The sequence below is a fragment of the Geotrypetes seraphini genome, chromosome 3, assembly GCF_902459505.1.
Source record: "Geotrypetes seraphini chromosome 3, aGeoSer1.1, whole genome shotgun sequence".
In the NCBI taxonomy this organism is placed as follows: domain Eukaryota; kingdom Metazoa; phylum Chordata; class Amphibia; order Gymnophiona; family Dermophiidae; genus Geotrypetes; species Geotrypetes seraphini.
The window spans coordinates 378,126,398-378,154,390 of record NC_047086.1 but is presented as its reverse complement, the minus strand read 5'-3'; the positions used below and the strand labels follow the sequence as shown (position 1 = coordinate 378,154,390).

General features: G+C 41.2%; 1 protein-coding gene and 1 non-coding gene across 2 annotated transcripts in view; both read right to left on the bottom strand.

Annotated features, from left to right (window-relative positions):
• Positions 1-27,993, bottom strand: part of NRXN1 (neurexin 1) — a 1,819,236-nt gene that overhangs the window by 624,451 nt on the left and 1,166,792 nt on the right.
• Positions 12,292-12,481, bottom strand: LOC117358289. The gene has a single exon (XR_004538990.1). It is a non-coding gene; the product is annotated as a U2 spliceosomal RNA (small nuclear RNA).

Genomic DNA, 27,993 nt, shown 5'->3' with positions numbered 1-27,993 from the left:
TAGCACTAAAGTGGGTAGAGCCACTGCCTCAGCACCCCGTGGTTGTGGGATCAAATCCCAATGCTGCTCCTTCTGACCCTGGGCAAGTCACCTAATCTTCCATTGCCCTGGGTACAAATTAAATACCTGTATATTTGTAAACCACTTTGAATGTGGTTTACACATAGGCAGTATACAAACTCCTTTCTATATGTTAACTGCGGATGGGAAGACTGGGTCGGCCATTTGTTGGCCTTCATCTGCCATCATGTTTCTATGTTTCTAAGTGTGGTAGGAAGGAAAAAAAAAAAAGAACATTGCCAAGAATAGAGAGGTGCCCACCACAGCTTACACACCAGGGCTACTGAGAGTGGCTATTGCAAAATCTCCAGGAACACAAGAATAGCCACACTGGATCAGACCAATGGTTCATCTATAGCTCAGTATCCTGTTTCCAACAGTGGCCAATGCTGCAAAAACTTCATTGGCTTCCTGTAATTTCCAGGATTCATTTTAAATGTGCCTGCTTAACATTTAAGATCTTGCATGGCATCCATCCTTCCTTTACATTCCCCTGTCTTGGAATTCTGTAAGATCTGACATTACCAGATCTACTCAAAAATGTAAATTGTCCTTTCCTACGCTGAAAGGTGTTACCTACATTGGCAAATTAGGGAAGTCTCTACTTTTCCAAAATTACTGAGCTGTGGAATGATTTTCCGATTCATCTTCGCGATCTGGGTTCTTTCCAACCATTTCAAAAACATCCACAAAACTTGGCTATTTTCCAAAATTGTAAATTCCGCTCCGTTCCATACGATTCCAAATCCATATTGTATCCGTTCTCCTTTCTAATTTTCTTGTAAACCGCGCCAAGCTCTACTGTTATAGAGAAGATGTGGTATATAAGCCTAAGGTTTTGTTTAGTTTAGTTTAGTAAGTGTCTGGAGATAAGCGAGATCCAGCACTGCTAGCATGACAAAATTTAATCTTGAAAGGCTAGAGCAGGGGTGTCCAATGTCGGTCCTCGAGGGCCACAGTCCAGTCGGGTTTTCAGGATTTCCCCAATGAATATGCATTGAAAGCAGTGCATGCAAATAGATCTCATGCATATTCATTGGGGAAATCCTGAAAACCCGACTGGACTGCGGCCCTCGAGGACCGACATTGGACACCCCTGGGCTAGAGGAAGAATCCAGTGACACTGATTAACTGTAGAAACCAACATAGGAGCAATGGTAGAGATGGTAACATCCCTGGTGCAGAAATCGACCGCGACAAATATGTTCGTGGACCCACCGCAGCAGCAGAAGATGAACCACAAAATCATAAGAACATAAGAACATAAGAAGTGCCTCCACCGGGTCAGACCACAGGTCCATCCTGCCCAGCAGTTCGCTCCCGCGGCGGCCCAAACAGGTCAAGACCTGTCTGAATCATCAGCTCCTCCCTCAGTATCCCACGATCCCTTTATCCCTCAGGAATCCGTCCAATCCCTGTTTGAATCCCTGTACCGTACTCTGCCTGATCACTTCCTCCGGTAGCGCATTCCAAGTGTCCACGACCCTTTGGGTGAAAAAAAACTTCCTTGCATTTGTTTTGAACCTGTCTCCCTTCAGTTTCTCAGAATGCCCCCTCGTATTTGCTGTCCCCTTCAGTCTGAAGAATCTGTCCCTATCCACCCTCTCTATGCCCCTCATGATCTTGAAGGTCTCTATCATATCTCCCCTGAGCCTCCTTTTCTCCAGAGAGAAGAGCCCCAGCCTATCCAGCCTCTCGGCGTATGAGCAGTGTTCCAGCCCTCTTACTAAAAACTGTTTCGTGTTCTCCTGAATATAAAAAGTAGATGATATACTGCTGCTTTTGTGAACAAACTCTGTGGCTGATTACAGAGAATACAAAAAGAGAACACTCCGAAAAAAAAGTACGCAAGAGGAAACATATGAATAGAAAAACTGCAACGTATTACTCAAACAAATATAAGACCTCTGGACAGACATATTAATGAAAAGTACCTGAGTAAGGACATCGTAAAACAGCTGAGAAATGCTTGCCGAGAGAGAAACAGAAAGGAAAGGGATTTGGAAAGTAATGTGGAGGAAGAGGCACTACAGCTGCCTCCATGCTTGGACGGGGCAGCGGGGAAGGGGTGACGGATGAGGGTTCGGAGAAGGAAGGAGACCGTGATGTCAGAGAGAGTGGAAAATTGAGCCAGAAAGGGATCTGTGACAAGCCAGTGGGGGGTGGAGAGGAAGCCGCGCAGGAAGATGTGATGATTTTTTTTTATTTTTTTTTTTAGTTCAATATCTTTATTATAATTTTCTTATTACAAAAAAGCAGAACAAGCTCAACATTTAGGCCCTCTTTTACAAAGGCGCGCTGGGCGTTTTAGCGCAGATTTAGCGCACGCTAAATCAATGCCTGCGCTAACCGCTAACGCGTCCACAGGATAACATGCACGCGTTAGCATTTAGCGTGTATTTCGCATGCGCTAATATTTAGTGTGTGCTAAAAAGCTTAGCGTACCTTCGTAAAAGAGAGGGTTACTGTATTGCCACAGCGTACAGAAGAATTCATTGAAGTAGAAGGAAAGGAACATGTCTATAGGCATCAGTTTGCTTAATTACTAAATATGAATTTGTTTTCGCTGAAAATCATAACTCCATCATTTATTATTTTATTGCCCATTTATTATGAATTTCTGGAAATCAATTTGGGACCAAATTAATAGTTTATTAGATAACCCAGTGGCATTACCATATGATACTGTGATATTTGGTATGGAAATGAGAGCAAAAAGTCAGATTTCTGCGAACAACAATAAATTATTACTTATAATGACTGGTGTTGCCATTCAACAAATTATATAAAATGGGAAGGATTGGAGTAGATTAAATTATAATTTTTGGTGGAACTCTTTATGTCATATCTATAAAATGGAAAGATTTATTGCAATACAGCGGGGATATTTCAGGAAATTTCAGGATGTGTGGGAACCATTAACAAAAATATTGTACAGATTAGTTGACATTGTTTCCCTTAAATTTATAAGTTTAATAGTGAAGGGGGGGATATTTTATTATTACATATTCTATAAGATAATGGAATACATGGTAGGGAGGGGTGGGATGGGGGGAGGGATAAGAGTTTATGTATTGTACCAATGATAGTTTTTAAGTGATGTATTTATTGTTATTTTAATTGAACATATATAACACATTGTAATTTTGAAAATGAATAAAGAATTATTAAAAAAAAAAAAACTCCATCATTTCCTACGGTAATATTTGGGGACCCCTTAAAGAGTATTGTTCTGTCATTACTTAAATATTACTGTAAGATCCATAATAAATTTATCTATCTGGCTGTACTACTATAACATGTTTGAAAACCTTTTCTTTAGATATTTGGATTTCACATATAATGTGACACAGATATTTAGATACTTCACCACACAAATATATTCCAACCAAGAGGTGTATAGAGAGATAATTTCCTACCAAAAACGAAGAAAAGACCTCAGTTTCTTCCAGGGATAATTATCACCTGAAAAAACTCTATGCTAGCACTATACAGCTGCATAGGAAAAACAACCTTGGTTGGAATATATTTGTGTGGTGAAGTAAATTATTTTTGTATTCCACTTGTATTTACTATATTGTTTGACAGATATTTAGATTTCATTTATACCTTTTGGCTCATCTCGTTGATGTTTGCACCGGTGTCTCATCTGCATTGCATTTTATTTAAATTTATCAGCGTATTATTAACTAGTATACATTTTATATGGAAGATGTGACTGATAAGGAACAAACCAGGGGGGGGGGGGCAGAGAGGCGAGACAGGAAATCATGGTGTTTATGGTGGTGCATCTAGCCTACAGTACAAGGATATTGATCAATGTGCTGGGGCAAAGGAGAAGGAATGATTCCCTAAGCTGAGCCTAATGCCGGAATTAAAAATATAAGCAAAATCAACAAGACCACAATCGAAAGCAAGCCTCTACTGACGGGATAGAGGTCAATCAAATCCAATATTGCGCGGCAAAAACTGATGGTTCAGGGCCAGAAAAAAAAGGAGAAAAAGATAACATCTCCTTCTTGGAAAAGAACACATTGAATGAAAATTAGAATTGTGACATACAGAAGTGTTTCTGATAGTGGTGATGTAAGGGGGGGGGGATCTGCCCCTTCTCCTCTCTGTCCTCCCCTGCCTCTTCCCATTCCTCCCCTCTGTGAGCTCGCCCTCTTCCCTTCTCCCATACCTCTAGTTGAAGTTGTTGATCGCGTCAGTCAACAAAGTGCTCCTCGCGACCCTGTAGGCTCTCCCGCTGACATCACTTCCGGGTGCCGCGCATAGATCGCGGGACAGGAGGGCTTGGGCTCCCTCCTGCCCCGATAGTGTGTGTGTGTGTGTGGGGGGGGGGGATGTATCGCGGCAGGAGAGATTGGCCATCTCCCCTGCCGCGATGCGATCACTCCTCTACCCGAACTGCCACAACCATTGGGCATCTCTCCTGCCACGAGTCGCGGCAGTTCGGGTAGAGGGGTGATCGCATCGCGGTATGGGAGATGAGGCATCTCTCCTGCCACGATGGTTGCGGTGGGGAGGGGGGGTAGGTTGCCGGGCCGCTGAACTGATCGCGCCAGCCACAATCAGCTCAGCGGCCCCTTTTCGGCACTTATACCTGTTTTGACTTGGTCTAAGTCAAAACGTATAAGTGCCGACTAGGCAACCTGCCTAAAGTTTTGGTTATAACTGCTGCACGCCTAGGTCTAGGTCGGCCCACCTCCCGCCCACCGCCCGCCCTTTCCCCTCCTTTAAAAACGCCTCTTTTCTCTCTGTGCGTTTAGAGGCAGGGAAAAGGCCTAAGCTGGTTTTAGATACGTCTAAAACCCGCTTTGATTTTAGGTACTTGGACGATCAGGCCATTTAGGCCACTTTTTAGACATTTTTTTCTTTTGACTATGAGCCCCATACTTTTATGCAGTTTATGCATTTGGTTTTAGATTTTTGTTTTTGTCATTTTAATAAATTCCCTTACCCTGTACATTTTCTTGCAGTACTGTTTTTGTTTGCTTTATAAATATAGAGCTACCATCATAGTCCTCCAAGATATTTGGTAGTACAGTATTGTGAGGCTGCCTCTAGAGGTCTTGGCAGCCATTTTGTAAAGACAGCGGATAGGGGCAGGAGTAGGCTTTGCTTCTGCCCTTATTGCCCCTCTGCAATTTATATTGGACTGTAATTGCAGGAAAAGGATTTACAGGAATGTTAGAAACAAATAGTAGCACTGGAAAAAAAAAAGTTTGAGAACATGACAAATATACAGCCTGATCTTCTACACAATGAATTAGTACTCCATAGGAGGACTGAGACCCTGGAAAATAGATCAAGGACTTTTGAATGTGGAGGTACACTTGTGTTCTAATATATTTGCATTGCTGACTTTTCATAGGTAGGGCTGGTGCAGTTTGAGTTCTTGGGCTTGATGTTGATACGGTATGATAAGTTTCTAGTGTCCTTTTCAGGCTTCCATATAACTTATAGTTCATAGTCCATATTTATTTACTATAAATATTATAAATATCTAAGCAGTTTACATTAAAATTTGTAAAAGAAAGTGAGGGAAGAAGAGGGAAAACATAAAGTGAGATCTAGGCTACATTAATCTCTTAACAAAAGGGAAGGGGAATGATTTTTTAAGAAGTCAAAATTAACTATGATACTAAGATACAAAAGAAAGGGAAGGAGTGAGATAGCCATGGGTGAAGGACAGCTCTGACTTTTAGGACCGCATAGAAACATAGAAACATAGAAATAGACGGCAGATAAGGGCCCACGGCCCATCTAGTCTGCCCACCTTAATGTCTCCCTATTGGCTAAGCCTCTAAACATTTGCATCTCCTCTTCCTATAGGCCAATGGTCTCCAACTCAAACCCTTTGCAGGGCCACATTTTGGATTCGGAGGTACTTGGAGGGCCTCAGAAAAAATAGTTTATGTCTTATTAAAGAAATGACAGTTTTTCATGAGGTAAAACTCTTTATAGTTTATAAATCTTTCCTTTTGGTTAAGTCTTAATCATAATATTGTAATTTATAGCTAAAGAGACACATGATCAAGAAACTGTTTCATTTTACTTTTGTGATTATGATAAACATACTGAGGGCCTCAAAATAGTACCTGGCGGGCCCGCATGTGGCCCCCAGGCCGCAAGTTTGAGACCACTGGTTAACAGAAAGGGGTAGATAATTGGAAACAATAGGAGGATTTAAACTTGTGACCTGTGTATTTGGAAAAAGCAATCGGCACCTAAGAGAGCACATGCAGACTAGCAGGCACCTCCGAAACTGTCAAGGGAACCCAGTCCAGCTACGTTGAACAAGAGCAAACAATATTACAACAACCACATAACAGATCTATTTGTATGCATATCTAGCAACACACCCAATTGAAGACTTTGCTTAGTTATTTTATTATGGGTTATGCTGCTATTTTGAAAGCAAACAACAACAACAAAAATAGCTAATGCAGCAAATTAAGCTTATTAGAAACATAAAAATGTAGAACGATCAGCAGAATAGGATCATTTGCTCCACCCAGTGTGTAGGAGTAAAGCATGGGATGACCCTAGGTGGTTACAGACTGAAGCAATAGTCCTCTAGCTGGATAATTTAGCCATATAACTTAGGACAGCAAATAGGTAGTCCTAAGTTATCCAGATAAGTTATCTGGATAGCACACTTTATCTAGATATTCAATACCAGCTACTAAATATCTGCTGAAATTTCCTTTGAGACATTAATTTGAAAATATTCCTCCATCTTTTGTTGAATTTCTACAAGAATCCGCAAGCAATGTATTATTGAATCTCCAAACAAGTCTTCCCATGTCTTCTTCATCCACCCTCAGTTCAATCCAAACGCCACCATGATCAGATAAAATGATTGGATCTATGGTAGCTTTTATCACACTTTGCACTAATAGATCTGAAACAAAAATATAATCTATTCTTGAAAATGATTTATGAACATGGGAACAAAACAAAAATTCCCGAGCATTGAAATGAAGAATATAAATATATAAATATAAGCATATACTAAAGAAAATATTGACCTGTATATTTTTAGCTCACCCAGGAGCCTCTTTGCTAAGGTATATTAATTTACGTACACAACTGAGTCAATGTGTTCACATGCTACTATTGCATAGGCTTGAGTTACCATTAGCATATCAACCTAGTAGAACTCGTAAGATCATCTTTCCATGACCAATTTGAAATCCCAGGTCCTAGAGTAATAAACTTCAGGAAACAAGGAAAAGAGCCTTCTCCTATGCGGGTCCATGCCTTTGGAATTCCATACTTCATGACTTTTTTGAGGGAATATCATACTCCTCCTTCCGGAAACTGTTGAAACCTATTCTCCTATAGCTCCCACCCAAATCCCTTTCTGAATTTCTGGATGGGAGTAGGCATTGTGTGCATACAGGTATGTGTGTGTATGTGGGGGAGTTAACTGAGGGAGACGTGGTAGTAGAATGAAGTTAAGAGGTAGGTTCTCGGGACTCAGAACTTGTTTTGTCAAGCAGAGCCTAAAAGCCTGTACACGATGGAAAGAATAAGCTCCTTAGGTATGTAGCCCATAAATGAACAAGGATTTCCACACATGATCTCAAAACCCTGAGCCCTATTGCTTTTGCTCAAGTTCTTATGCAGTTTTAATGCTCATTCTAACTTGCAGCCTATCTGTCTACTCCCTCAACCATTCTAAAATTAAGATAGGCCAAAATATCTATTAGTATATATAATTAAAACAATTCCCAAAAGTGCTATAAATTATTGATGGAAATGAAATCCTTAGCCTGGAAATTATTACTGGAGATACCCTGGTTATCAATGTCTTTGGGAAGGGCTCCGGTATTGATTAATTTATATGATGTATCTGTGATCTTGTACATTCACACTTTTACAATGTGCTTATTGAATTTGGGTATTATGTTGTCTTTTAAGCAGAGCAGAAAGGGGTGCAGTTACAACTCTGGCCAGTGACCAGCTTTTTGGGATAGGGATGGGACTTGATACACTAATTTTTCTGTTATGTGGTTTATACATTTTATCTTCAACAGAAAATCACCTTTTTAAATAGACATCTGTGCATACAATGTCGTACCGGCAGTCTCCTAGTCCATGTTGAGAAGTCTGGTGAACAGTGTCCCCCTCCTGAGGTGGCATAACCTTGTGAAACTCGACTTGAGAGGTCTAGTATATTGAGACAGTGTTTCACTAAAAGGATTTTCAGCATGATTTAAGTTGTTCCGGCGCAAAGGTAAATGAAAGATCCTTATTGCTGAAGGTCACAGAAATGTGTGAGCAATGGAACCCATTACATCTGTCATGGTGAGGGAGAGTCCAGACGGTTAAAATGATGATTTTGCCTGTGGTTTGCTACCAAATGGATATGTTGCCAGTTTTTGTTCAGGAGTCATTTGATAAGAAATTAAATAGTATTCTTACTAAATTTATTTGGCTGGGTAAAACTGCTTTATTATCATTACAAAAATCAATTGCGGCGGGTGGGGTAAATTTTCCCAACTTTTATAGGTATCATCAAGCCTATATAATGCACCAGGGTATGTATTGGATCCTCTCCGAGCTCATGGAAAACCTCCCTGGTTGGTTATACTTAGAATGGCAATTGATGTCCCCATTGCGACTGTTCCATGCGTTGAGTATCAGATTACCCAGTTATGTAAAGGACAATAGTATTCTAATTGACACCTGGAAAACCTTGAAATTTATTAACAAATTAACAGATACTCCAGTAGAGAAATCCACATATCAGTCCATATTGTTAAACTCTAAGATTGACATATATGTTACCTCATTATAATTGATTATTGAATGTGAGTCAGTTTTGTTATTTTTGCACATATTCAGGGAAAGGGGGGGGTGGGGTATTTCTGTTATAAATTGTTTTTTAAATATTTACACTTGGGGTGGATGGGAAGATATCAGTATTTTGAATGGGGTAAGGTTTTTGAGGTAATATATGTTTTTGTGTTTTATTGAATAATCATTGGGTGGGTGGAAAATGGTTGATTATGAACATGTGTAAGTTGAATGTGCTATTATATAATTATACATCACATTTGTTATAGTGCACTATTGAAGTTTTGAAAATTAATAAAGTTAAAAAAAAAAAAAAGTAGTCCCAGCGTGGCTGCCTGAAAGAGCCAACACCACCAAGGAGCTTCAGGTAAGTTATTATTATTAGCTTGTGAACGACAGAGGAAGAACATTATTTGAAAGTTGGTGGTATGAGACAGTGATGGTCTCACTGGCAACTGACGCACGTTCTATCACTTAGCGGATTGGTTATGGGTCTGAGCCTTTCACACAAAATTACTCTGAAGCACTGTATGCACAAACGTTTATTTAAAAAGGTGATTTTCTGTTGAAGATATATACAATATCACCTTCATAGAGTTTCCCAGCTGATATTTGGTTGTTTGTACATTTTAGACAGGTACTTATTTTGTACCTGGTGCAAGGAAGTGTTAAGTGACTTGCCCAGAGTCACAAGGAGCTACAGTGGGACTCGAACTCACAAGCTCAGGGTGCCGAGGCAGATGTTCTAACCCCTAGGCCACGCCTCCACTCCATGGGTAGATTGGGCGGAGCAGGGCGGGTCTTTTTATCTGTCATCATTTATTATATTACTGTACTCTGAGTTTTGTGGCATAATCAATTAAGAAATCCTATATAAAAAATGGAGTAAATAAATAAACAAATAGCATCTTAACGCACAAATTTTCATATGTTTAATAGTCATAAGCCCATAGAAAGTATTACGAAAGGCTCCAAACCTTAACTATACTAGTCAGCATAGATGGTGTTGTAAAGAACCCCTCAAACACTGAAAAAGAAAACTGTTTCTAAGGGCTCCTTTTACAAAGTCGCTCTAGGACCTTAACGCACGGAATAGCGCGCGCTAGCCGCTACCACCTCCTTTTGAGTAGGCGGTAGATTTTTGGCTAGTACGCTAAAACGCTTAGCGCACCTTCGTAAAAGGAGCCCTAAGTCCAGTTATTATTTTGCTCCCCCCCTTCCCTTTAAACAGTAGTAAACTTCTTGAAACCCACCTCCTATAACTAGCCGTAGGTTATAAATCCTTGTTCTGGAATGGATCTCTAATTTAAGATGAACATCTGTATTAGTTGAATTCCACTATGGCCCGTATTGTCTTAATTGTCTGCATTTTGTTTGTTTAATTATTATGTATGTTACCTTGTAATCCGTTCTGAGCTCTCTGGGGAATTAAATAAACAGGTCCTGTCGGGCTGTGGCTAGCTGGAGAAGATTTTATAAAAATTAATATTGAAAGGAAGAAAGAATAAAAAAAGGAAGGGGGAAGTTTTTCAGGACTAATGAATGAAATGTGGAACCATGTCGGACTTGGCTGAGGTTTATTCCCTTTCACCAAGCGGGTTTCCGAGATCCTTTCCCCCCCCCATCCCCTTTTTTATTTTTTTTACACCTTATGCTTTAAATAGTGGTATTTTTTAAAATTTATTTATCAATTTTCATGATTTTAATGAGCATTATAAATCTTGTACAGAAAAGATTGCTAATTATGAACAAGATCGCAATGTACAAAAAAAAGAACATAAAATTTAACAAGTAAACCATTTGTTTCTTTAACAATCTCCAGTCCACAATTTTTATCCAAGATTTTCAAAGAGTGAACTTTATATATAAACCATTAAATCAAATCCCCCCTCTTTTACTAAGGTGCGCTAGCTGATTAGCGTGCGCTAAATGCTAACCTGCGTGCTAAATCAATTAGCACGCGCTAATTGGTTAGCGCACATTAGTAAAAGAGGGCCAAAGTATCTGGAGTATCTGCATTGGGTGTCCCTTAATACTTTAGGTCGTTATTCCTTCCTTTGCAAGACGCTTCAGAGAAAGGAAATTTCTTAGGTGTTCATTTTGTATCTAACTATACATATACAGGGGAATCTAAGAAAAAATACTCCCCCCTATCGAAGTTACCCCAGGCTTCATCATTAGGAATTGGCGTCTTCTCTTCGGTGTCTCTAGGATCTTTTTCTTATTTTGAAGCATGTCTAGAGGGGCCCCAGCTCTACACAAACTCAGGGAGGGTGGGGGACCCTCTTTGATCTATTGGAGAGCTTATCCGACAAATAGGAGCTGTCGGCAACATCATCTGATAGCACTATAGAAATAATAAATAGTATTATTTCCTTGTAGGAAGTTAAGATCGAGACATCCAAGCAGTTGACATTTGGCAATATCAAATATGTGACCACGCGGCAGTCTGTGTTCCCTGTGGCTTCCGCAAGACTATGGAATGGACTGCTAAGTAGTTTACGCTTGCGTAAGAGAATAGAACAGTTTCACAGATTGCTTAAAACTCGCTTATTTGTCCAGGCTTATTTTTTTTAAATTACGTGAAGGGCGGTTGTCTTTTTTTTTTTTTTTTGTGGCTGCCGCAAGACTGTGGAATAGACTGTCAGGTAGCTTACATTTGTATAAGAACATAGAACAGTCTCGCAGATTGCATAAAACTAATTTATTTGTACAGGTATATTTATTTTAAATTATGTGAGTCTGGATTATGGAATTGGAAGATGTAAATGAGACATGATTTTATGTATGTTTTATTGTAACTCGCTTAGGTTTTATTTTATTTTTTTAATTCTTTATTCATTTTGAAAACTTACAGCAAGCGTATAGGACTATATCATTAGTAACAACAATATCACTTGTAATTCTCATATAATTCTAAAAACAAAAATTATATCCCGTCCCACCCACCTTCTTTCAAATATTATAATCAATTATATCATAAATATAATATAAACATATAATTTAGTGAAATTTCCAGAAAAACTCCCCCCCCCCCATGTGTACATATATTCATCCAAGGAAAATGATGTTTACTCATTACAATAATGTTCCAATGGCCCCCAGATCTTTATAAAATTATTATAGTTCTCTTTCTGTATTGCAATTGCTCTTTCCATCTTAAAAATATGGCATACCGAATTCCACCAAAATGTATAATTAAGATTAGTATAATTTTTCCAGTTATTGGTGATATGCTGAATAGCAACCCCAGTCAAGATTAATAATAGTTTCACTTAGGTTTTAGGCGAGAAAGAAAATTTGTAAAATAAATAAAAATGTTCATCCTCCACATTTTTGAATTCAATCACTGCCTTGTTAGCGGTCACAGGCAAAATGAGAACTGATTGCCAGTAGAATTTCTGCTTACGATATTTGCTTATGGGTTGTCCCTTTCCTCATGTGTCCGCCTTCAGTGGCAGCAACAATCCATATGTGCACGTACCTTATGAAACATCTTCATTTCTGCTTTGGTTAACAGATGGGATCTCCCTTCCTTTTGTGTTTTAAACTGATAAACTGATAAGAACAGATACTACACTTGATCTTAGCCAAAAGGCCGAGAAGCGATTCCCCTATATCAGGGGTCTCAAAGTCCCTCCTTGAGGGCCACAGTCCAGTCGGGTTTTCAGGATTTCCCCAATGAATATGCATGAACTCTATGTGCATGCACTGCTTTCAATGCATATTCATTGGGGAAATCCTGAAAACCCGACTGGATTGTGGCCCTCAAGGAGGGACTTTGAGATCCCTGCCCTATATGGCTCTCTTTCCTATTTTATAATGTAATTCTTTACCTTAATCCTATCGTTCTAATAGGTCCTGAATGTTTTAATGTATGTTACCCTATTTTATTATGTACAAACCACTTAGAAGACTGATAGGCGGGATACAAATTTTTATTAAACTTGAAACATGAATTGCAACATAGATGAAAAGATAGGAGGAACCTACCAAACAATTAAATATTCCTACCTGCCCTATCAAGCACTTTTCCCTGCCTTCTTCCCCAGAATCCATAGCCCCACCCATTATCCCTTCCCAAGTAGCTAGCTTTCAGATGGTTTGTGGGTAGCTACCATGACAGGTCAAAGCCTTAACTTCTTGCACATTTTTTAATTCAGTTATTGCGCGTGGACAGAAATCCCACCCATCCCCGTCAGGATCCTCTCCGTCCCCACCCATCCCCGCAAGGAATTACCTCCATCCCCGCCCGTCCCCATAAAAAGCAGCAATTACTTCTGACAGGATCATCAATTCCACAGTTTCTTTTGCTGTTTTCCTTGTGGGATCTCTTTGGTGGAACCCTTTTTTTTTTGTTTTCTGTTCAGGTAATTAACTTATAAACCCCCTCTTTTACTAAGGCTGACGTGTCCATTATATTATATGGATGAACCCTGCTTCCAAAGCCTTCCATCCCCGTTGGAGTCCCGTTGGCTGGAGGGGGGTCCCCGTAGGAGTCCCGTGGACCAGAGGGGGGTCCCCGTGGGAGTCCCGTGGGTTAGGGGAGGATTCCTGCAGGACCCCCGCGGGATTCCCTTGACCCCCGTTCCTGTGCAGACCTCTACTCACCACCTGCAGTGAAATCCAGAACTGTATTACTCTTAAGCAATGACCGAGATGCCACGTCCCCACCACAGACTAAGAATTCTGTCTCTGCGTTATCCCCAGCATACCAGGGAAGCAGAACACTACACTCAGGGAACTACTGCATGGCATGCAGTATATGCCACCGGAGTCTCCAGGCTGTTCGGGTAGCCATTTTCTTTTAAAAACCTCCTTTTCTTACCATTGGACTTTCCAGTGAAGGTGCATAAAATTCCCAAGGCAAAACAGCACTTGCACTACTTTCCACAGCAAAGATATTAGGGCTGCTTTGTAAATGTGCTGCCCGTGGTAAGGTTGCTTGCCAAGCCCTTAGCATTGACATCAACTCATTATAAATGTGTTCCAGGTATTTTGTCCAGCTTTTTTTAATCTACCTGCAGCCTCAAAGAATGAGGGGGGGAAAAAAAAAAAAAATTCCTCAGGTTTAGATGCGTAACTGAGTTTTATTTGTACTCAAGTTTCAAGTTTATTTACCCCCCCCCCCCTTCTCTTACTAAGTGCGCTAATCGAAATAGCGCATCCATAGACTAACGCGCATGCGTTAGCGTTAAGCGCACACCAAATCGATTAGCGCACCTTAGTAAAAGAGGGCCTTAGTCTTGACGTCCCGCTTTAATTACCAAAGCGGCTTCCATTTGCACAAAAATTTGACAAAATGATTTAAAATGTAAACATAAACATTGCACACAAAGCATGCTACGTAAGGAAAATGGGTAGGACACACTGCATAAAATTAAAAAGAAAGGGGAAAGGCCGTCTTTAATGTGTGGCTATCCAGACTGTCTTTGCAAAACCCACCATGATACAAAAGCACATACACAACATTTTATTATTATTTTTTTTTAACGCAAGAAACAAGAAAACAGAAAGAAAAATACGCAGCTGATTGAGCAGGGACCTCTTCTACTGACCAAGGACGACCTTCCCATGCCTTCTGCGAGCTCCAATCAATGACAAGTGCTGCTGCTTCTTATAATAGGGACTCATCTTTGGGGCAGGAGAAAGAGCACCTCTAACCTAGACAAAAATGGATGTTTCTGCTAGCAGTTTAGATTTTCAAGTGCCCAAGGAAGAGAGCATCAGGATCCGAGTTTTTTTTTTTTTTTTTTGCACAAACTCTGAGTTCTCTTGATAAGTGCGACAAAAGGTTGAAATTAAGATCTTGTCACAGTGGTACCAGTGAATAGTTCTGAGACTATTTGCTGCAGTCATGGTAACCAATGAGTCTGTGGGTAATCGCTCTCTCTCAGCAAGATCTGATCACCAAAGCTAATGTAAGGGGGTTTAAAATCTGAACCAGAGGACCTGATTTCTTTGGCATAATGTAGATCCCATATTCAAACACATCAGGGAGAACTACCTGTACCACATTTCCCTTGTATATCATTGGATGCTCTGCCACTAATTTAAACAAAATCATCATAATGCATTTCAGGTGTCAACAAACTATACATATCATGCTTTTTTCACAGAAGTAATGCACCCTTAGTGCAATCTTCTTACTTTAATTTGCATACTGCTTCTTGGACTCATTCTTACCTAACCCAATACTGGTAAATCTGGGATACTATTTCTAATGTATTTGCTGTATCTGTTCCCATAACTTACATAATAGTTATACGCCGGTCTTCCGATCCTAATATTGCTATAGGTCCCACCTATTCTAGATGATTTGATTTTATGATGGCTTTAGCCTTACATATCATTGTTCTTTATTGGAAAAATAATGTAAAAGTTTCATATCACGAATGGTGGAATACTTTCCCCCTGTTTGATTAAGGTGCACTATGAATTTTAACGCGCACTAAATATACGCCTACAGAAAATATGAAGAAATTATAGCGCTAAAATGTAATCATGTATCTTCATTTACTAAAGGCTGCACTCTACAACCAATAGAATCTTCACACATAATGCAAACTAGCGTTTAGTTTCAGTCTCCCCACTGGGTTCTCTCCATAGCATTTTTTTTTCCTACTTCAGCTTGTCTGCGGTGTTCTTTGCTCACATGTTTAAAGACAATAGACTGTTTTCAGTCCAGTTCTTTATATGTGAGTTTGCAAACCATTGGACCCCTGAGGAAGGTGTGTTCGGCGAAACATGGACCATGTAGGGTCCGGTTGGATTATTATCACTGTATTTTTTTTTTTTATCATTGTACTTTTTGAATTGAATTTTCATGTTTTTATATGTCAGTGTATAATAAATTATCTCCAGAACATCTGTATCCACAGTTTTTTGTTTTTGTTTTCATCGGTGCCGTATTTTAGATACATATTGCTCTCAACTTTAGTATAATCTGAGCTTTGTATCAATTAGTAATGCGGCCACTTGCTGTATTTGTTGATGTTTATTTTATGTTTATTTTTTTCTTTTGTATACGTATTGAAAAATGTATAAATAAATGTTAAAAGAAAAGAAGTAATGCTTAACTATGGGCTTACTAACAAATATACTTTAAATATTAAAGGGGTCCTTTTAATAAGGCGCGCTAACCAATTTAGCTCGTGCAAAAGATTAGCGCACTAAGGGCTCCTTTTACGAAGGTGCGCTAGCGGTTTTAGCACACACCCCGGATTAGCATGCGCGCTATTCCGCGCGTTAAGGCCCTAGCGCGGCTTTGTAAAAGGAGCCCTAAATGTTAAGGCGCCCATTATATTCTATGGGCGCCTTAGTATTTAGCGTGCAATAATCTTTATCACACGCTAAATTGATTAGCATGCGCTAAACCAGTTAGTGCATGCTAAATCGATTAACGTGCCTTGGTAAAAAGACCCCAAAGTGCATTAATATGAATTTTATCCACAATTATTAGAAATACTAGCATGTGTGAGAAAATATATATATATAAAAGATCTTTCCAACTGAAAGCTCTTATAACATAGGGGGCTCTTTTACTAAAGTCTACCCAGCAATTAGCATATGAATTAGCAGCTAGTCATGCACCAGCTGTGATATCACTTACTGCATTGGATTGATAGTGCATGCTAATACACTTTAACTGCATAACATGGAATGGGGCAGGGAATGGATATGGAACATATTTTGCAATTATCGCCCCAAAACTTACTATACACTGTCATCTCTTCAGATAATACAAATTCACTTAAAAGGTGATTCTATAATCCAGGTACCCACTCGTAACCCCTCCCCCAACACACACACTTTGAACACGTACATGTTTAGGAGAGGAAAGGCCAGTAGGAAAATGGAGATGGTAGGAGACTGACAGGATGGAGTCGGTTTAGAACAGTGGTCTCAAACTTGCGGCCCGGGGACCACAGGTACTATTTTGAGGCCCTCGGTATGTTTTTCATAATCACAAAAGTAAAATAAAACAGTTTCTTGATGATATGTCTCTTTAGCTATAAATTATATTATTATTATTAAGACTTAGCCAAAAGGAAAGATTTATAAACTATAAAGAGTTTTACCTCATACAAAATTGTAATTTCTCTAATAAGACATTAACTATTTTTTGCGGCCCTCCAAGTACCTACATATCCAAAATGTGGCCCTGCAAAGGGTTTGAGTTTGAGACCACTGGTCTAGAAGGTACCAACTAAAACAGGGGTCTCAAAGTCCCTCCTTGAGGGCCACAATCCAGTCTGGCTTTCAGGATTTCCCCAATGAATATGCATGAGATCTATTAGCATACAATGAAAGCAGTGCATGGAAATAGATCTCATGCATATTCATTGGGGAAATCCTGAAAACCCGACTGGATTGCGGCCCTCAAGGAGGGACTTTGAGATCCCTGAACTAAAATGATCAGTTCTCTTCATCATAAAGCACGTGGGGGCAAATTAAAAATCTGGACAAAAAGGACACGATGGGGGAGATATGATAGAGACGTTTAAATATCTACATGACATAAATGCACAGAAGATGAGTCATTTTCGATTGAAAGGAAGCTCTGGAATGAGGGGGGCATAGGATGAAGGTGATGGGGGACCGACTCAGCAATAATCTGAGGACATACTACTTCATGGAAAGAGTGGTGGATTCATGGAATGGCCTCCCAGTGGAGAAGGCAGAGATAAAAACAGTATCAGAATTCAGGAAAGGGGAGTTTCTAGAGATCCAAGATGGCCGACGGTCCCGGACGCTGAGCAGCACGCCGGAGATTTTCTGAAAACTTTTCTTCGGAAAGAGTTACTTACTCAGAATGCCGAAGAGGAGAGGCCGCAGCGCCGCTGGAGCCTCGCGGCGTTCGGCGGTCCCCTCGTTCGGCAACATAGAAGAACTCCTGCGTCGGATGCAGGATGTCCTGGCAGCGTCGGTGCCCCCGCTGGAGACGCCTCAGAGGGGCGGGAATGAGGCGATCTCCTTGGGGCTGGAGACTACGTTGAGCCCCGACGCTAGGGCACCTCCCCCACCTCCTCAGGTTTCCAGCTCCCCACGAGAGGAGGAGCTGCCGGTAGAAGGCAGGCATCTACCCTCGGAGGCCAGGGAGAACAATGAGGGGAGCGTGGAGATGGACTCCCTGAGTTTTCAGGTGAATCCAAAGAATATTGAGGAATTGGAAACATCAGGGACTACTTCAGGCCAGCAGAAGGATTACCAGGAACAGCTGAAAACTGGTGACACTATTCAAACTTTTAATTCTTCATATGTTATTGAAAAACCCAGAGAAGTAACACTGGATTCAATTTGGGATTTGGTGGCTGACCTAGCCAAGTCTGTCAAGCCCCAGCTTTTGCAGCTGGAAAATAAAATTGCTCTTCAAGAAACTGAGATAAAAAATATAAAAGTTGAAATTGGTGAATCTAAGAATTCTATTGAGAATATACAACAGGGATTAAAAGCATCAAAACAGCTTAATGAAGCAATAATAAAAGATAATACAAATATGCGTAGAAAATTGGAAACTTTGGAGAATTTTTCACGTAATAATAATCTCCGACTGATTAACTTTCCTAAGATACCCTCGGTGACGCCTAGGGATATGTTGAAACGTTATATGTTGGAGATTTTGGGTATTCCAGAGGATACATTACCACCACTTACTCAAGTATATTACCTACCAATGAAACCTATTAAATCACCATCTAAACAACAGGAGAATAATCAACCAATTAATGTTTCAGCAATTTTGGAACTTTCGGATAGAGAGCTTGCATCTCTGGCAACATTGCTTCTTACTGTGGCTCTTGCCCCAGATAAAAACTGGTTGCTTAGATTGTTCTTTAGAAATAAAATGAAATAATTTCTTGGACAAAAAATATTAATGTTTCCAGACTTGACACGGGAAACCCAGAGAAGAAGGCGAGAGTTTCTTTTGTTGAAACCAGGAGTTATATCTCTTGGTGGGACTTTTTTTCTTCGACAACCTTGTAAATGTGTAATACAATACCATATGAAGAAATATGTATTCTTTGAACCATTCCAGTTGACAGCCTTTTTGGTAGGAACTCGGCTGGATGAAGGAAAATCAAAATCAAAGTGAAGTGCATTTGAATAATGATATCCTTCCTCAGCCAAGGGATCTTGTTTTCCTAATATTTGAATTGATAGTCGTTAGTATTTGTTACTAAGTCCGCCTTATCCTTCTTGGATCTAATTTTGAGGACTTGAGCTGAATTTAAGCTAAAAATTGTATTTTATTTTACTCGATTACCATGTATTTTACTTTTGAGTATTATTTTCCTGATTTTCTTCAACTTTCTGTACAAGTGGATACTTGATTTATAACATGTAAAAATTTGATAAATAAATAATTTAAAAAAGAATTCAGGAAAGGTTGGATCAAGTAGGATCTTTAGGGGAGAGGAAAGGAGAGTAGATGGCATGGGTGGGCAGACTGGATTGTCCATATGGTCTTTAACTGCCTTCATTTTCTATTTCTGCATTTCTATAGAATACTAGCACTTATGCACATAAGTGGACACGACCGATGAAAGTAGAGCAAGGGGCCCAAACACTACGCTGTAAAGGTGTGTGCAAGTGACGTGGAGGATCATTTTGATTAGTGCATCTAAGCCCAATTTGGATGTCTTGAAGAATGCATCCAAAAATCAGAATGCCAAGACATCCATTTTCAAAACTACTAGATATTCTTTTTTTTTTCCTCCAAAAATCACTTACCTTGATGTCCTGTCCTCAGGACATCTAATTTTTTCAGCCATTTTCAAAAAGAAAAATGTTCAAGTTCAAAACATCTAAAACCAAGTCTTTTAGACGTAGGCCGCCATTTATACTACCCTGGCCACACAGACATGCCAGCAGAGCAGTGGGGCACCTTAGGGAGCACTGCCGTGAACTTCACATAAAGGGTGCCAGATGTACATCTCACCAGAACCCCTTCAAAACTCCCACAAAACCTACTATACCCACCTGTCTACTACCCCAATAAACCTTATGGCTGCAGGTGTCGCCTATATGTTTCCACTATCAGCAGGGACAATGTAACCAAGAGTCAGAAAAATCACTATATAAACAAAAACAGACCGACTCTATAATAGTAACTCAACCCACGAGGAGGACCCGTTATACAAAAATTCAGCTCAGAGATATAAAACTCTAAAGAGGAAGAGGTGACCCCCTCTTAGGAAAAGAGTTTATCTTCCAATCATTGCTTCATAATGTATCAAACGAGTCCAACTCAAAGGTATAAATGATTATGACTGTGTATATATCTCAATAATGATGCAATATGCATTCAAAGAGCTTTCAAAAAACAAGCAAAATTTTCTGCATTCAGGTGAGCACTAAAAAACTTTACATTCATACGGTAAGTTCTCAAAAATATCAGGGACCCTGATAAGTATTTTTGAGAACTGTAATCGGTCAAAAGCTGAAAAATTTCCGTGCAACGGAAACTTTTGGTTGCATGGAAATTTTTCAGCTTTTGACCGATTACAGTTTGAAGATTTTTTTACTTATGTGACTTTTTGCAAAATTTCTATTCTTGCTTGGCGGGGTCTCCTGAAGCAGACGCCGAAACGGGGCCGCGTCGGGACCCTGATAAGATGTTTTGCATATAAGCTAAGTACATCTTTATATCTTCTGTACAACCTGAATGCAATTACTTTTTGTATTTTTCAAAGTTTTGAAAGCAGTATCATCTAATATTACTGAATACAGTTATAAAAATTTTTTGCCTTCTTGAGTTGGACCTGTCTTTACTGCATATTAAGCTATGATTGGATGAAAACACTCTTAATCCAAGAGGGGGTAACCTCCCCCTCTTTAGAGTTATATATCTCTGAGCCACGTTGCAGTTCAGCAGGTTCTCCTCAAATGTGGGTTTAATTGACTGAGTCAGTCTTTCTATTGTTATTACATATATATCATAGGCTTGGGAGAACAGATTCCCACCTGCTCCCATATAAAAGGAGACTAAAATCCTCCTTAAAATGACACTCCATTGACTAACACCCCCTTTACGATTTCTAATCTCAAAACAACATTTACCCCCCCCCCCCCTCTTTTACCAAGGTGCGCTATGCTTTTTATCGCGCGCTAAATGCTAACGTGGGCAGGTTATCCTACGGACGCATTAGCGCACGCATCGATTTAGCGTGCGCTAAATCGCTTAGCGCGCCTTTGTAAAAGAGGGCCTTCGATTCTTTTGAATTATATTTTACGTTTTACTTCATTAAGCAGTGCTAATGGCCTATCTAGTTAAGCAATTTTTTTTTCTATCTGGCTAGTCTGATTAACCTGTTATTTTCCCATCTAAGGCAAAAAAGCTGTATAATTTTAGAGAACTTCAGATTAGCTATGACTGATGAAAACCAAAATAGACAAGCGGTTTGACATAAGAAGGAAAACAGGAACATTAAAAAAAAATAATAATAGAAATAACAGTGGAGTAAGTTGTAACAGTGTTCCTGTGACTACGTTGTATGTTCCTCCGTTAAAACATTTGTCTACCCTAATGATGTAAATTTGAATGAAATGTCGCTTCAAAACTATTTGGAGGAATTTGTGCCTGGCTGTTTTCTTGCAGGGTGTTTGCGAGAGTCATGGGGTACTCGAGGGAACATTCTAGTAAGTGGTGGCTTAATTTGTGACATCACATGTATGGACTGCGTATGCTATAGCAAATAAAACACTACACAGCTTATTCACCTAAAGTACACTTATAAGCATATCACCCACCACCTTGGGGTTCAAGTGACCTTGAGATACCAAATGACCTCCCCCCCCCCACCCCACACACACACTCTAGGGCTCTTCTTGAATGACTGTGCAATGTCTATTATCCTATGCTAATGCTTAGCTCATCTTCCATTTACACACTATGACTGTCTAGTTTAATCATTTTGGCATTATTGAGAACAGTTAAAGACTGGAGTGTTTTCATTAGATATTTTGTTTCAGGGAAGAAAATGTGAAATTTCCTAATAGCATAATGGGTGGAAACGGGCCAGCATACATAAATATGCAGAGGTTAAGCATGAGATCTGCTCTTGTAAGTGACAACCCATGATAGTGTAAATGAAGCATGACAACAGGGCAAAATGAAGAAGAATGAAGCTCTATATTCTCATCAGAAACCACTACCTAGTTTGCAGCAAAGCTAGAAGTGCATTGTTGTAATTTACTGGACTATAACTGAAGTTTGGCAGGTATTTTACAACCAAAATACAAGACCTAAAAAGGGGCACATTAAAACATAAGTGAACAGCTGAATATGCTCTTGTAGGCTTTCATTTAGTAAAATACAGTTAAGTAGCATTTATTATTTTTTTTTATTTGCCCAGAGAATGCATGTTATGTAACAGTGACATCGTTTTACCAATACAAGGTAGCTTGTCTTTGTTCAGAAATGCCACTACATTTTTCCCCATTATTCTCGAAATCAATATGGTGCATTTATTTTAATCCAGAATCCTCATTTGTCCTGAAACACAGTGAGTTGGATCAGTGATAATTATCCCTCACAGACCTCAGCGCCATAAAGGCACAGCTGACTTATTTGGGGGAATTCATTTTCATTTCATCTCTCTTACTAGTAATTTTAATGAAACGTTAGCACAGGGAAAATGAAAGCATATATTATTCAATAAAAAAAAAGCTCAATGATTACCCCCCCCCCCCTCCCCATTCAAGCGTCTCGACACCAAACTCAATAGAAATATATATATATTTTTCAGTGAGATTTACATCAAGATGGAAGACAGGGCAGAGAGATGGGCAAGGTGCAACTGCAAAGACAGAAAAGGCAGAATGGCACATGAAAGAAACCTTAGACAAAGTCAAAATCTGCAGTGGCCACAAGTTACCATCAACTTCATTCACCCCACTTTTTGATCTATCCGTCTGCTGTTGCCCCCGTGGTGCTGAAACGGACAGCGACTGGAGGCTGCGGTAGCAGCCGCCGCGGTCGGAGCACAGGGGAGGCTGTTGATTCCTCAGCAGGGGACCCCCCCCCCCCCCCAGAGGAGAGAAAGAGCAGGAGCCCTTGGTCCACTCCAAACTCTCCACAAGGGCAGATCTCGGTGCTCGCAGCCCACGAGATCGGAATTGTCTGCACTCTAAGCGTAGAACTTCCCTACCCCATCCAGAAGGCCGGCTGCCAAGTCCCACAGCCCCTGCGGCCTGAAGAGGGCGCCCTCTCCGACTGACTGCCTTGCAGGTGAGCTGGACAATGCATGGCCAGTCAGGGTCGGGAGGGCTTCTCCTTTGGCCGAAACTTTTGGAGCCCAAATCTTCCTGTTCCCCTCTACTCACTTCCCTCCCCCCCCCCCCCCCGCTCATGCAGCCCAAACTCTGGACTCTGCCACAATAAGTGAGTGAAGGACATTCAATCGCATGCAAAAAAAAAGTAAACTAGGGGTGAGCACACAGAGCCTGAACACGAACCAAAACCACCGATGTGGTTTCACAGGCGAGACCCACCGTGTCCGCCTCGCAAAGAGGCCGGCGACCTGTAGATAGCGATAGGCACTGTCAGGTGTTTGCCCCCGTGGAAGTGGTGGATGTGATGCGCTGCCAAGGTGGAGGCGCCCCGGCTCCCTCCCAGCACCCCGCTGAGGGTGAGGGGCACCATCCAGAGAGCGAGGCGGAGGCGCCCGGCGGCCGAAGCCGGCTCGCCGCCCGGGCTCAGCCCCATCCTGGGCGGCAGGGCGAGCCCTCCCTGACCCGCAAACTTTTGCCCGCACCTCACGAGCTCTTGCCCCCCAGCATGGCGACTTGGACTTGTTTTAATCCTCTCTCTGGGCTTTCATTTACTGTTTTTGCTCCATGTCTTCTGCTTTGGGAAGAAAGAAAGAACCATCCAAGAAAAATCCCCCCCACACACACATCCAAAGAGAATCCAGGGTGTTTCTGCACTTCCTAAAGTGGTCACTTAGACAGATTCAGATACTGGGGGGTTCCTTTGTGATTAATATTCCACAGTTTTAAAAACTAAAATCTGTTTAAAAAAAAAAATCATTTCCCTTTATGGTAAAAATAAAAATAAAACCCGGCCATCATAATCCACGGGAAGGGAATATCCGAGCAATTAAATATGCAGGACAATAATAAGAAAATAAAAAAAATATAATTAACAAAAATAAAGATGCCACTTCACAAGAGCGGAGTGAGGAACACAATTGATGCTGTTCCTTTCCATTCCGTGTCCACTTGCCTGGCGTCACGGGATAACCTCACCAGAGCTATTGAATAATCAGCCTTCCCCCCTCCCGCCCCCCCCCCTCCCCCAGCAATCTCTATGGTCTGACTATTGACAGTAGCGGAGGATGTTTGGAGAGAGTAGTTGCACCCTTGTGAAAGAAGCGGGGAGAAAACACGCTGGGCGAAGAGAGAGAAAGCCTATGCAAATCTGCAGTCTCCGAGCAGCAAATCACTGGAGCTCGGATGCAATGCGGAGGGAAGAGCCTAAGTTAAGGAGGGAGGGCCGGACGCCGCTCCGACGCTCTTCCTGGCTCCTCGGCGTCGGCGCGTTCCACCTTAATGCGCGGCCGGGCTTTTTGCGGCGGAAGGGGAACAATCCGGGCGCAGCGTCGGCCGCTTCTAAGCGCCTCTGGCCGCCCAGGTTAGGGAGAGAAACGCTACCCCCCCCTCTCCCCCACCGTGGTTTCCCATGCTCCAATTTCTTTGAAAGCTCATATCTTTTAAAAAGGAAAGGCAGGTTCCAGATCATTATTATATACTGTATATTATTTGCTTTATTAAGCCTAAACTTGTTTCACAGGTGTTAAAGCCCAGTTTCTTCAAACTGCCTTGACACCGTCTCCTCGAGCATCCGTGGTGGTGATCTGGTAAATTACAGCCATCACTCACAAGAATTCGGGATTTTTGGACAGGCGGTGTTTAGTCGGCTCAGGGCTCTTATCTCCTAGGCACAGGGAAGAAAAAAAAAATACAAGATGAGGCGAGCGGAGAAGAAGCCCAAAGAGTCCCGGCTGTAGGGGGGAGGGGCTGAGCTCGTTAGGGGCTGAATGAGATGCCCCCCTCCCCCCCCCCTTGCTCCGTCTCCTCTCCTGCAAATGCAATTAGGTATGTTGGAGAATCCAAGATAACCTGGCAAAGACTCTATTACCGTAACGCGTAATGTTGTTTCCTAGTATAATCATCCCGGTAATTTGATCTACGTGTCCTGGGGGACTGTAATGCAATTCGATCACAGGTTTTTCCAGACAACCTTCCGAGGCTCCATTCAAATTGCAAGTTGAATTCCTTTCAACTGGTTCCCCTCCCCCTCCCCCCGGCCCAAATATTTATTCCTGGAAGACTGATTTGGGGGGGTGGGCTGGCTTGGCTTTTACTTGTACTGGACCTTAGAAGCATTTGGGAACGTAATTAATGGGGAAGGGGTTGCACTATTTCTTTCACTCTTCCCCCCCCTCCCCTTTCAGATTTTCTACGTTAACGTCGCCACGCTGATTCCCCCGGAGAGCCATGCGTTTATCTTGACAGGTGTTAGTGAGATCTGCAGAGTCTCACTGGAATTGTTACAGGCTTCTTTGAGGTACAGTAGAAAAACAAACAAACCCCAAAACCCTGCAAACTAATGAACTTTATCCCACTGCCTTCTAAATAAAGCCACGCAACGAGCTTGATGAATCTTGCAGTGCCTTCTCTAATGAAACCTTTCACTGAGGTGGTCCTTTTCTTTCTAAGGGTTTTACTTGTCCTGCTGCTACAAGGGGCTCAAAGCTTTTTCTCCTATTACCAAGACGGCCTTTTTTGCAGGCGTGTGGATTCTCTTGGGTCTGTCACTAAATAAAGGAGACGGATCCGTTTCAAAATGAAAGAATCGAAGGGTCCCCCCCCCCCCCCATGAAATTGCTCAAAGCAAATATCTTTAGCACTGGATTCATGAAAGTGTGGCTGGGACTGGTGCCCTTTTCTTTTTAAATCGAGAAAGAACGATGGTTAATGGAATCAGTTTTGAAGGATTGTCTTAGCTTTTTTTTTTTTTTTTTTCAACTTTGCTCTCTACCATGTTTAGGACCTGCAGCTTTTTCTTTCTCCCCCCCCCCCCCCCCCATATCAGTATGCGATCTGGTGCATTTGTCCTTGCCTACCTGATTGCAACGATAATTAGGAAAGAGAAGCATATTTAGGACATGACAAACATACAGGGCTGCCCAAGTCCGGTCCTCAAGATCTACTGGCAAGCCAGGTTTTCAGGATATCCACAATGAATATGCATGAGAGAGATTTGCATACCAAGAAGGCAGTGCAGGCAAATCTTTCTCATGCATATTCATTGTGGATATCCTGAAAACCTGGCCTGCCAGTAGATCTCGAGGACCGGACTTAGGCAGCCCTGACTAGAAGAACAAAATGAATCGTTCAAGAAAGCCGTCCCACACGGGGTATTCTCTTTAGGGAATATGCAGCGAGGTTATATTTTTTAAACCATCTAGGACGCCTCTCAAAATAGCTCCAAACGCGGGGCATGGGCTTTGATACAAGTATGTCAAAACCCCTTGATGTTCCTTTCAAGTGTTACGTTTCTCTTTGTTCACTACTCACAAATGTTCACTTGAGCTTCAAGGAACCTTTCGGATTGTTGGGTTTTTTTTTTCTCTCTCTCTCTCTCTCTCTTTCTCCTGATTAGATCATCAACAATTCCGCAGCCCAGCCCCAGCAGAGAGCTCAAAATCTGAATACCCAAGTGAGTGCACGCGTGGCTTCTCCACTCTCGGCGTGAAAACGATGGATCACAAGGGAGACCAATTTTCTACTTCAGGGATTAAGCTGTGCTTTTGTGCTCTTAAATCAAAGTTTTTTCAGTTCTGTGTCGAGAGATACTGATTTCATTTATATAGTAACCCAAGATAACGAAACAGCCTTCTTGATACCTCGGCTGCCTGTACGATCGGTAACACCCGATAAAAACCTTTTGTCTGGGACTTGTTTGGTCAAGCTATTGATAGACCACACATATGTAAGCCTATACACACGCCCTCCCCCCCCCCCCCCCCATAAAGGTTTTAAATGTGGCTGTGATCTAAAACATGAATTAAGTTATGCATAAAGCAAGCCCAGATGGTCTTAAAATAGCGCTTTCTCGGTTATGTCATACTATTAAGAGCCAGGTACCGTAATACATCTTTTGAGGCTTCTTTAGAATATGCACTCTTTCTGTGAAATTTCACACCAGAGAAACATGAAATAGGTTTTACATATTTAGTAAATTGTGAAGAATGAGGGAGCATGTGTGTTTGAAGATCTTAACCCTCTCCCCCAATACATTCTGTCTAGTTAAAAAAAAGAAAAAAAAGTGTAATAGAACTAATTTAATTTCAGGATCTAGCACATCCCATCATTATATGTAAATATGAGTATTATAAGGCTTATATTTTCTGCTGAAAACTGCAGACTGATGCCTAGGGAAGATGCTGCAACCACACCATTAGCTGGTATTATTGGAATTTGATTTAAGACAGCTTTACCTTCTTTGTACAAGGCATATGAACGATGAAGGTAAGAATCAGTCCAAAATGCAGAGGGATAAGGTGGCTATATCTGAGAAGTGAACAACCAGCCCTAATGGTCTGAGACACAGGCTGAGAAAGAGGATAGAGAAGCTAGTTTCAAATCCCACCTCCCCCTACCCCCCCCCCAAAAAAAAAAAAAAGATTCTGTGTAGGCCATCCAAATTTTGGCAGGGATCCTGGCTCCATGAATAAACTAATTAGTCAATTAGACACTTTAATTATTGGTGGTAATTGGCACTTAATTGACAGTAATTAGGAGTTAACATGCAGATTCTTCCCTGCATCCTATTCTTTAACATGCACATAGAGAATGGCACGGGGACAAATTTTTCTCCGCCCCCACGGGAACTCATTTTCCCATCCCGTCCCCGCAAGTTCTTTTCCTGTCCCTGCCCCATTCCTGCAAGCTCTGTCCTCATCTGCACAAGCCTCAAACACGTTAAAATGACAAGTGTTTGAGGTTTGTGCAGCTAAGGCAGAGCTTACAGGAATGGGACAGGGACAGCGACAAAACTTGTGGGGACAGAACAGGGAAATTGAGTTCCTGCGGGGACGGGGACAGATTTGT